The sequence below is a fragment of the Somniosus microcephalus genome, chromosome 11 (genome assembly GCF_052327205.1).
Source record: "Somniosus microcephalus isolate GS21.2 chromosome 11, FLI_Smic_1.0, whole genome shotgun sequence".
NCBI lineage: Eukaryota > Metazoa > Chordata > Chondrichthyes > Squaliformes > Somniosidae > Somniosus > Somniosus microcephalus.
The window spans coordinates 196,766,774-196,779,180 of record NC_140997.1 but is presented as its reverse complement, the minus strand read 5'-3'; the positions used below and the strand labels follow the sequence as shown (position 1 = coordinate 196,779,180).

General features: G+C 50.4%; 1 protein-coding gene and 1 pseudogene across 1 annotated transcript in view; both read left to right on the top strand.

The window, feature by feature from the left end:
* cacna2d3a (calcium channel, voltage-dependent, alpha 2/delta subunit 3a) overlaps positions 1–12,407 on the top strand; it is a 1,196,772-nt gene that overhangs the window by 805,487 nt on the left and 378,878 nt on the right. The window lies entirely within an intron of this gene.
* Positions 6,176–11,499, top strand: LOC147111101 (uncharacterized; annotated as a pseudogene).

The window sequence follows — 12,407 nt, the reverse complement described above, 5'->3', positions numbered from 1 at the left end:
TCAAAGATTTGTGTACAGACACCCCCGGTCTATCTGTTCCTGCACCCCCTTTAAAATTGTACAACTTAGTTAATAGTGCCTCTCATTCTTCCTGCTAAAATGTATCACTTCACACTTCTCTATGTTAAATTTGACTGTTTATGTCCTCCTGAAGTCTGTTACTGTCCTCTTCATTTTTTATTACATTTCCGAGTTTTGTGTCATCTGCAGACTTTGAAATTGTGCCCTGCATACCCAAGTCCAGGTCATTAATATGTCTCAAAAAGAGCAATGTGTTATGTCTGACATTGGTGATAGGTACTCGATTGCCTTGGCCTGAGCACATGGAGTTTGATAGTGCTGTTATCATGGTATTGTGTACAGGTATTCGATTGCTTTTGCCTGGGAGTGTGTGTGTGTGGAGCAGCCATTTAAAAAAAGCAACATGAACTGAACTCTGCTTACGGTCTCTGGATTATCTTTGCAAACGCAACATTTGGCGACAAGGATGGCTGAAATCTCTCTTCCACCACCTCCTCCCTTCCTTGCACTACCCGGTGAGCTGCTGATCCCATAGGTTCGCTGGTTACAGTCCTTTGAAACCTATCTCATTGCCCTTGGACTAGAAAATGTGAGTACATCACGGAAAAAGGCATTGTTATCCCATTGCTTGGGAGCGGAGGGCCAGCGTGTTCTTGGGACATTATGCACAGCAGACTCAATTCAAACATATGATGAGGCTGTGGCTCTGTTAAGCACACACTTCTCTGCCCCACAAAGTGCCCTCCTGTGGCGATTCATTTTTAGGCAGCGTCACCAACTCCCCGGCGAGTCTGTGCATCAATACGTGGCTAATTTGAGGGGGTTAGCTAGCTCGTGCAAGTTCAGTGCACTACAAGACGAGATGGTGCGTAATCAACTAATAGAGCACACCAACAACGTGAGAGTGCGTGAAAGACTGTTACTCGAGTCCGACGATCTGTCATTGTCACAGGCAGTCAACATTGCCTTTCAAGTGGAGTCTGCAGCTGAATGTGCAGCGAAACTAGCACACACACCCAGTGACAGCGCCCTCGGCCCCGACAGTTCTGACACGGTAATGCTCGCGCGATGGCAGCAACGCGCACTACCGTGGCAACAGTGTGGAAACTGCGGATCTCGTTCACATGCTACCAGAGCGCAGAATTGCCCCGCGCGCGGCCAAGCCTGTCGCAATTGTGGAAAACAAAATCACTTTGGCAATGTCTGCCGCTCCGCCCCGGTTGCTACAAGTGAACGCTCTCAGTCCTCAAGCACTATAATTCACAACATGAGCTCTGGGCCAGCAGTGGCTTTCAAGTCATGCACAATTAACCTGAATGATGTGTGCATTCTGCTGTTGTTGGATACCGGTGCCAGCGTCTTACTGCTGAATGTGGACACATTCAAACGCTTTTTCAGCTCCCTGCCACTCTCTGCGCCCTCCACTGCCCTTTGCGGGTATGGTAATTCGAAAATTGGACTAGTGGGCTCAGTCAACCTCACTATTCTATGGAACAAAAGTTTTGCCAGATTTTTGTTTTCATGTGGCACGCCAAGGAGCTAACCTGATGGGACTGGATCTTTTCACTGACCTGGGTTTTTCTCTCTTGGACACCGGCGGGTCTGCGATTCTGCACGTTGCCTCACCGTGGCGCCAAACATGGCCAGCACTCTTCGAGGGTCTGGGCTGCCTGACTGCCTTCACCCACCAGCCCATGGTTGACTTCACCGTTACCCCCGTCATTCAGCCACTGCGCCGCATCCCGCTTGCTCTCCGTGACGGGGTCACAGCTGAACTAAAGCAGCTACTGGAAGCTGGCATCATCGAACCAGTTGATGCCCCCCCACGGGTCTCCAACCTGGTGGTCGCAACGAAAAAGTCAGGTGGTCTACGCGTCTGTGTCGATCTTCGAGCAGTGAATAAGGCCGTAATCCCTGACAAATATCCACTGCCCACATCAGAGGAACTCACAGCGCAGTTCTATGGTTCCATCCTGTTCTCGAAACTGGACCTTCGACAGGGCTATCTACAGGTTCCCCTCCACCCCAGCAGCAGGGACCTCACTGCTTTTGTGACACATGCTGGCGTCTTTCGGTACACCAGGATGCCATTTGGACTTAGCTCTGCACCCAGCTGCTTCCAAAAGGTGATGTCCTCTGTGCTCGTGGGCATTCCTGGGGTGGCCATCTACCTGGATGACATCGTCGTGCATGGGCCCTCGACCTCCACTCATGACGAACGCCTTCACAGAGTTTTCACGGCTCTAGCAAAACACAAGCTCACACTGAATGGCGAAAAGTGTGTCTTTGCTGTTTCAGAGATCGAATTTGTGGGGTTTCGGTTGTCGGCTGATGGTATATCCCCACTCCAGTCAAACGTGGATGCCATTCACAGCATCCCAGAACCCAGCTCTGCAGCACAGGTTGCCTCCTTCCTTGGCATGACTGGGTACTACCTGAAGTTTCTGCCCCAGTACTCAGCCACCACAGCCCCACTGCGCCAGCTCCTGCGAAAGGATGAGCCCTGGGTGTGGTCACAAGCCTGTACAGAAGCTGTTCGCCTCCTCAAATCGCAGCTCACGTCGCCTCCAGTGTTGGCTCACTTTGACATCGCCAGCCCCACCCTCGTCACCTGCGACGCGTCCGCTGCAGCTGTGGGGGCGGTGTTATCGCAGATACAGAATGGAGTGGAGAAACCAATCGCCTTTGCCTCCCGAGCCCTTAGCCCCACCGAACAGAAGTACTCAGTAGGCGAGCGTGAGGCGCTGGCATGCGTCTGAGCATGTGAGCGGTGGCACCTGTACACGTATGGCCGTGCCTTCACCCTGCGAACCGATCACCAGGCTCTCACTGCCCTGCTGTCGACATCCGGCATGGGCCACAGACCACTGCGTCTACACCGCTGGTCTGACCGCCTCCGCCAATACAATTTCAGTCTCCAGTTCACACCAGGATGTGACAATGTTGTTGCAGATCTGCTCTCCCGCACTGTCTCTGCCCCAGCCCCACTCGTCGGGTCTGACCATGTGGAACAGGATATCGTCCAGATGCTGCACACGCCTCTCCAAACCACAGTCTCTCTCCAGGAGCTCAAAGAGGCCTCTGAACAGGATCCGGCCCTCTCCCAGCTGTGCACCTTCATCAGAGATGGCTGGCCTCGCAAGGTGCCTGAGGAACTGTCTGCCTACTCCAGAGCTGAAGAGGAGCTCTCCTGCTGGAATGACTCCTGTGTTGCACATGGGCTCTGCACTGTGGTCCCAAGTGCCCTTCGTGCGCGTGTTTTATCCATGGTGCATGAGGGCCACTTGGGCATAGTGAAGCTCAAACAACGATGCCGAGACCTAGTGTGGTGGCCGGGTATCGACAGGGAAATCAAGGCCCTGGCCAAGGACTGTACAGCCTGCCTTGTAAGTGGCAAGACTGGCCACCTAGCTCCTCCACCCCTGCAACCCCTGCAACCCCTTGCCTGGCCCTCTCAGCCCTGGGAGCACCTGAAGCTGGACATCTGCGGGGAGATCCATGGTGTCCCCCACTATCAACGGTTCCTAGTAGTGACCTATGACCTGCACTCAAAATGGCCGGAGGTCACTGCCGTGGGCTCCGTCACCTCTCGGGTCATCATTGATATCTTTGAGTGCCTCTTCTCCCGCTGGGGGCATCCAAAGGCCATCACCACAGGCAATGGCCCCCAAATGGTCTCTTCGGAACTCTCCTCTTACCTTGAGAGCAAGGGCATCCGTCACATACGCACAGCGTACACCACCCCGAGTCAAAGGGGGGGTGGAGTGTTTTAACCAGACACTGAAAAATGGCCTCAGAGCACACCTATCCCAGGGGTGTGCATTTGACAAGGCCCTCCTCCACACACTGCTGCACTACAGAGCCTCCCAGCATTCCACTACAGGGGTCTCACCCGCATCCCTCATGCTAGGCCGTGAGCTCATGCTGCCCCTTGGCAGGCTCCGCCCCTCGCTAGCTCAGAGCCCTGCTCCACGGGCTCAAGCCACAGTCGCTAGACAGCAGGAGAAGATGAAACTCTGCTTTGACCAGTCGAAGAGGGCCAAGGCGCCCAACGTCTCAGTCTCCGATTGGGCCAGAGTCCGCAGGCCTCACAGCAACAATAAGATGGTGTCATTCTGGTCCTCCCCTCTCCAAATCAGCCGCCAACTTGGACCAGCCTTATTCTGCCTCACTGACGGCTCTCGGTGGCATGCCAGCCGCCTTCGGAAGGTGCCAGCACCCCCTGATGCGGGATTATACGGACCTAATCCCCAAGCCTTACCCCCAGAGTGGCGGGATGCACATGTGGCTCAGCCAGCCAACCCTCAAGCAGATATTGTGCCTCAGCCTGCTCCTCACCAGTCCCCACTTCGGCCTGCTCTTCACCAGTCCACACCTCGGCCTGTTCGTACACGTTCTCGCCCTGGCCACCTGCAGGACTTTGTCACTACATTTCATGTTTGAAATTCTGTGAGGGGGGAGGAATGTTATGTCTGACATTGGTGATAGGTACTCGATTGCCTTGGCCTGAGCACATGGAGTTTGATAGTGCTGTTATCATGGTATTGTGTATAGGTATTCGATTGCTTTTTCCTGGGAGTGTGTGTGTGGAGCAGCCATTAAAAAAGCAACATGAACTGAACTCTGCTTACGGTCTCTGGATTATCTTTGCAAACGCAACACAATGGTCCTAATACTGACCCCTGAGGGACACCACCGAATACTTCCTTCCAGTCTCAAAAACAACTCTTCACCAGCGCTCTCTGCTTTCTGTCCCTTAGCCATTTTTGTATCTACGCTGCCACTGTCTCTTTAATCCCATGGGCTTGTAGCAAATTATAGAGATAGGGGCAGAAGGTAGAGATTTATAAAACATAGCATACTAAAGGTGTAGCATTATACTAGAGGTTTGTTTAACATACTTTCTGAACAGTATTGAGACACTTCAACTATCAAATTCAGGGGCTGGTATTGCAACACTTTGTAGACATCATGGGCCTCGATTTTTAACTCCCTCTAACCAGGCAGGAGGGTAGTTAAAATGGAGATGAGGAATTACCCACTCCTTTCCCGCCCTAATTTGGCTGACTGCAATTTAATAAGAACGTAAGACCATAAGAATAAGGAGCAAGATTAGGCCATACAGACCCTCGAGCCTGCTCCGCCATTCAATAAGACCATGGCTGATCTTCGACCTAATGGGAACGGTAGCATAGTGTTTATGTTACTGGACTAGTAATCTAGTGGCCTAGACTAATGATCCAGAGACGTGAGTTCCAATTCCACCGTGGCAGCTGGGGAATTTAAATTCCGTTAATTAAATAAATCTGGAATAAAAAGCTGGTATCAATAATGGTGACCATGAAACTATCGGATTGTCATAAAAACGACTATCTGTTTCGCTAACGTCCTTTAGGGAAGGAAATCTGCCGTCCTTAAATGGTCTGACCCACAGCAATGTGGTTGACTCTTAACTGCCCTCTGAAATGGCCTAACAAGCCACTCAGTTGCAGAATAAAACCGGACGGACCACCAGGCATCGACTTCGGACACGACAACGGCACACCCGTCGATCCTGCAAAGTTCTCCTCACTAACATCTGGGGATTCGTGCCAAAATTGGGAGCGCTGTCCCACAGACTGACCAACAGCCTGACATAGTCATACTCACAGAATCATACCTTTCAGCTAATGTCCCTCCTCCATCACCATCACGTTGCTATACAGTCAGGAGGGAGCTGCCCTGGGAATCCGCAACATTGACTCTGGACCCCATGAAGTCTTATGGCATCAGGTCAAGCACGGGCCAGGAACCCTCCTCCTGATTACCACCTACCGCCCTCCCTCAGCTGATGAATCAGTACTCCTCCATGTTGACGAAATCTCGTCTTCACACTGAGGACACATTCCATCGTGTTGTGTAGCACTACCACCGTGCTAAATGGAATAGATTCAGATCAGATTTAGCAGCTCAAAACTGGGCATCCATGAGGCGCTGTGGGCCATCAGCAGCAGCAGAAATGTATTCCACCACATGGCCCGGCATATCCCTCACTCTACCATTACCGTCAATCCAGGGGTCCAAACCTGGTTCAATGAGGAGTGCAGTAGAGCATGCCAGGAGCAGCACCAGGCATACGTAAAAATGAGGTGCCAACCTGGGGAAGCTGCAACACATGTATGCTAAACAGCTGAAGCAGCATGCTATAGACAGAGCTAAGCGATTCCACAATCAACGGATCAGATCAAAGCTCTGCAGTCCTGCTACATCCAGTCGTAAATGGTGGTGGACAATTAAACAACTAACGGGAGGAGGACACTCCATGAATATCCCCATCCTCAATGATGGCGGAGCCCAGCATGCGAGCGCAAAAGACAAACCTGAAGAATTTGCAACCATCTTCAACCAGAAGTGTCGAGTGGATGATCCATTTTGGCCTCCTCCTGAGGTCCCCACCATCACAGAAGCCAGTATTCAGCCAATTCGATTCACTCCACGTGATATCAAGAAACGGCTGAGCGCACTGAATACAGCAAAGGCTAAGGTCCCCAATAACATCCCAGCTGTCGTGCTGAAGACTTGTGCTCCAGAACTAGCCACGCCTCCAGCCAGGCTGTTCCAGTACAGCTGCAACACTGGCATCAACCTGACAATGTGGAAAACTGCCCAGGTATGTCCTGTCCACAAAAAGCAGGACAAATCCAATCCAGCCAATTACTGCCCCATAAGTCTATTCTCAATCATCAACAAAGTGATGGAAGGTGTCATCGACAGTGCTATCAAGCGGCACTTACTCACCAATAACCTGCTCACCGATGCTCAGTTTGGGTTCCACCAGGACCACTTGGCTCCAGGCCTCATTATAGCCTTGGTCCAAACATTGAAAAAAAGAGCTGAATTCCAGAGGTGAGATGAGAGTGACTGCCCTTGATATCAAGGCAGCATTTGACCGAGTGTGGCATCAAGGAGCCCTAGTAAAATTGAAGTCAATGGGAATCAGGTGGAAAACTCTCCACTAGCTAGAGTCATACCTAGCACAAAGGAAGATGGTTATAGTTGTTGGAGGCTAATCATCTCAACCCCAGGACATCGCTGCAGGAGTTCCACAGGGCAGTTTCCTGGGCCCCAATCATCTTCAGCTGCTTCATCAATGACCTTCCCTCCATCTTAAGGTCAGAAATGGGGATGTTTGCTGATGATTGCGCAGTGTTCAGTCCCATTCGCAACTCCTCAGATAATGAAGCAGTCCATGCCCGATGCAGCAAGACCTGGATGACACTCAAGCTTGGGCTGATAAGTGACAAGTAACATTCACACCACACAAGTGCCAGGCAATGAATATCTCCAACAAGCAAGAGTCTAACCTCCACCCCTTGACATTCAATGGCATTACCATCGCCGAATCCCCCACCATCAACATCCTGGGGGTCACCATTGACCAGAAACTCACCTGGACCAGCCACATAAATATTGTGGCTGCAAGAGCAGGTCAGAGGCTGGGTATTCTGCGGTGAGTGTCTCACCTCCTGACTCCCCAAAGCCTTTCCACCATCTACAAGGCACAAGTCAGGAGTGTGATGGAATACTCTCCACTTGCCTGGATGAGTGCAGCTCCAACAACACTCGAGAAGCTCGGCACAACCAGGACAAAGCAGCCCGCTTGATTGGCACCCCATCCACCACCTTAAATATTCATTCTCTCCACCACCGGCGCAATGTGTCTGCAGTGTACACCATCTACAAGATTGATGCGCTATCAATTACTCATAAAAGACGGAGAGTTAGGAGAGTAACTAAAAGGCTTTTATTAACAAAGAACAGAGCATGCCTCTCGTGGTTGACTGGTTTCCAAGAAGGCAGGGGGCTGCAGAGCAGTCACCTTTATACCTGGGCATGTGGGTGGAGCCAGGGGCGGAGCCAGCTGAGGCATGCATAGATACAACAGTGTGCAACAACAACAACAACAACGGTGAGCAACAATAACAGTGGTTTACCACAAAGATGCACTGCAGCAACTCACCAAGGCTTTTTCAGCAGCACCTCCCAAACCTGCGACCTCTACGACCTAGAAAGACAAGAGCAGTAGGCGCATGGGAACACCATCACCTGTAAGTTCCCCTTCAAGTTACACATCATCCTGACTTGGAAGTATATCGCCGTTCCTTCATTGTCACTGGGTCAAAATCCTGGAACTCCCTCCCTAACAGCACTGTGGGAGTACCTTCACCACAAGGACTGCAGCGGTTCAAGAACGCGGCTCACTACCACCATCTCGAGGGCAATTAGGGATTGGCAATAAATGCTGGCCTTGCTAGCGACGCCCACATCCCAGGAACGAATATAAAAAAAACTCCACTTTCTCACCTGATCCCCATATCCCTTCATTTCCCTAGTGTCCAAAAATCTATCGATCTCAGCGTTGAATATACTCAATCATTCAGCATTCACAGCCCTTTGGGGTAGAGAATTCTAAAGATTCACAGCGCTCTGAGTGCAGTAATTCCTCCTCATCACAGTCTTAAATGTCCCATCCCTTATCCTGAGACTATGTCCCCTAGTTCTAGACTCGCCAGCCAGGGGAAACAACCTCTCAGTATCTACCCTGACACTCCCCCTCAGAATCTTATATGTTTCAATGACATCACCTCTCATTCTTCTAAACTCCAGAGAGTATAGGTAAAATCTATACAATCTCTCCTCCTAGAACAACTCCCTCATCCCAGGAATCAATCTAATAAACCTTCGTTGACTCCGCTCTAAGGCAAGTATATCCTTCCTCAGATAAGGGACCAAAACTGTGCACAGGACTCCTGGTGTGGTCTCACCAAAACCCTGTACAGTTGTAGCAAGATTTCCTTACTCTTGTACTCCAACTCTCTTGCAATAAAGGCCAACATGTCATTTGCCATCCTAATTGCTTGCTGTATCGTCACAAACTTGGATACATTACACTCGGTCCCTTCATCTAAGTCATTAATATAGATTGTAAATAGCTGAGGCCTAAGCACTGATCCACGCGGCACCCCACTAATTACAGCCTGCCAACCGGAAAATAACCCGTTTATCCCTACTCTTTGTTTTCTGTTCATGAACCAATCCTCTATCCATGCTAATATATTACCTACAACCCCATGAGCACTTATCTTGCATAACAGCCTTTTATGTGGCACCTTATCGAAAGCCTTTTGGAAATCCAAATATACTACATCCACTGGTTCCCCTTTATCTACCCTGATAGTTACATCCTCAAAAAACTCTAATAAATTTGTCAAATACGATTTCCCTTTCATAAAAGCATGTTGACTCTGCCTAATCATATTATAATTTTCCAAGTGTCCCATTACTACTTCCTTAATACATCCTTAATACAGATTTCCAGCCAGATTTAAGCTTCTGGGGTCCTCTTTAAATATGCTGATTGGGCTCCAGTGACGTCAACGGGGCCCGATCTGCTGGTTTAACCTGATGCCTGGGCGGGGGAACAGTGATTGCTTCCCTGTCAGGTCAAATCAAGCAGTAACAGCAGCCAGGGCCAGAAGAGGCCCAGCAAGGTCCACTAATGTCCTTTAGGGAAGGAAATCTGCTGTCCTTACCCAGTCTGGCCTATATGTGACTCCAGACCTACAGCAATGTGGTTGACTCTTAACTAACATCTGAAATGGCCTAGCAAGCTACTCAGTTATACCAAACCGCTACAAAGAAGTATACCAAGAATAAAATCGGACAGACTACCCGGCATCAACCTAGGCATCGGACACATTAAGGCACACCCAGCCCACTTGACCCTGCAAATTCCTCCGCACTAACATCTGGGTACTTGTGCCAAAATTGGGAGAGTTGTTCCACAGACTAGTCAAGCAACAGCATGACATAGTCATATAGCACCATACCTTTCAGCCAATGTCCCAGACTCCTCCATCACCATCCCAGGGTATGTCCTGTCCCACCGGCAGGACAGACTTACCAGGATTGGCGGCACAGTGGTATACAGTCGGGGGGGTTGGCCCTGGGAGTCCTCAACATTGACTCCAGACCCCACGAAGTCTCATGGCATCAGGTCAATGATGGGCGAGGAAACCTCCTGCTGATTACCACCTACCACCCTCCCTCAGCTGATGAATCAGCCCTTCTCCATGTTGAACACCACTTGGAAGAAGCACTGAGCGTAGCAAGAACACAGAACATTCTCTGGGTTGGCCATTCAAGAGTGGCTCGGTAGCACCACTACTGACCAAGCTGGCTGAGTCCTGAAGGACATAGCTTCCAGACTGGGCTTGTGGCAGGTGGTGAGAGAACCAACACGAGAGAAAAACCTACTTCACCTTGTTATCGCCAATCTATCTGTCGCAGATGCTTCTGTCCATGACAGTATTGGTAGCATTGACCACCGCACAGTCCTTGTGGAGACAAAGTCCCGTCTTCACACTGAGGACACCCTCCATCGTGTTGTGTGGCACTACCACCAAGCTAAATGGGATAGATTCAGAACAGATCTAGCAGCTCAAAACTGGGCATCCATGAGGTGCTGTGGGCCATCAGCAGCAGCAGAATTGTATTCCACCACATTCTGTAACCACATGACCTGGCATATCCTTCACTCTACCATTACCATCAAGCCAGGGGATCAACCCTGGTTCAATGGGGAGTGTAGAAGAGTATGCCAGGCACAGCACCAGGCATACCTAAAAATGAAGTGCCAACCTGGTGAAGCTACAACAGAGGACTACATACATGCTAAACAGTGGAAGCAGCATGCTTTCGACAGAGCTAAGCGATCCCATGACCAACGGATCAGATCAAAGCTCTGCAGTCATGCCACATCCAGCCATAAATGGTGGTGGACAATTAAACAACTAACGGGAGGAGGAGGCTCCATGAATATCCCCATCCTCAATGATGGCGGAGCCCAGCACGTGAGTGCAAAAGACGAGGCTGAAGCAACCATCTTCAGCCAGAAGTGCCAAGTGGATGAACCATCTTGGCCTCCTCCTGAGATCCCCACCATCACTGAAGCCAGCCTTTAGCCAAGTCGATTCACTCCCCCTGATATCAAGAAATGGCTGAGTGCACTATATACAGGAAAGGCTATGGGCGCTGACAACCGCACAGCTGTCGTGCAGAAAACTTGCGCTCCAGAACTAGCCGATCCTCTAGCTAAACTGTTCCAGTACAGCTACAATGCTGGCATCTACCCGACAATTTGGAAAACTGCCCAGGTATGTCCTGTCCACAAAAAGCAGGACAAATCTAATCCGGCCAATTACCGCCCCATCAGCCAACTCTCAATCATCAGCAAAGTGATGGAAGGTGTCATTAACACTGCTATCAAGCGACACTTAGTCACCAATAACCTGCTCACCAATGCTCAGTTTGGTTCCGCCGGGACCACTCAGCTCTAGACCTCATTACAGCCTTGGTCCAAACATGGACAAAAGAGCTAAATTCTAGAGGTGAGGTGATCGTGACTGCCTTTGACATCAAGGCAGCATTTGATCGAGTGTGGCATCAAGGAGCCCCAGTAAAATTGAGATCAATGGGAATTGGGGAAAACTCTCCACTGGCTGGAGTCATACCTAGCATAAAGAAAGATGGTTGTGGTTGTTGGAGGCCAATCATCTCAGCCCCAGGACATCGCTGCAGAAGTTCCTCAGGGCAGTGTCTTAGGCCCAACCATCTTCAGCTGCTTCATCCATTAGAAGGTCAGAACCTTCCCTGCATCATAAGGTCAGAAGTGGGGATGTTAGCTGATGATTGCAGAGTGTTCAGTTACATCTGCAACCCCTCGGATAATGAAGCAGTCCGTGCTCGCATGCAGCAAGACCTGGACAACATTCAGGCTTGGGCTGATAAGTGGCAAGTAACATTCGTGCCACACAAGTGCCAGGCAATGACTATCTCCAACAAGGGAGCGTCTAACCACCATCCCTTGAATTCAGCGGCATCGCTGAATCCCTGACCATCAACATCCTGGGGGTCACCATTGAACAGAAACCTAACTGGACCAGTCAGATAAATACTGCGGCTACAAGAGCAGGTCAGAGGCCGAGTATCCTGCGGCGAGTGTCTCATCTCCTGACTCCCCAAAGCCTTTCCACCATCTACAAGGCACAAGTAAGGAGTATGATGGAATACTCTCCACTTGCCTGGATGAGTGTAGCTCCAACAACATTCAAGAAGCTTGACACCATCCAAGACAAAGCAGCCCGCTTGATTGACACCCCATCCACCACCTTAAGCATTCACTCCCTCCACCTCCGGAGTACCGTGGCTGCAGCGTGTACCATCTACAAGCAGCAACTCGCCAAGGTTTCTTCGGCAGCACCTCCCAAACCCGCGACCTCTACCACCTAGAAGGACAAGTGCAGCAGGCGCACAGGAAAACCATAACCTCCAATTCCACACCATCC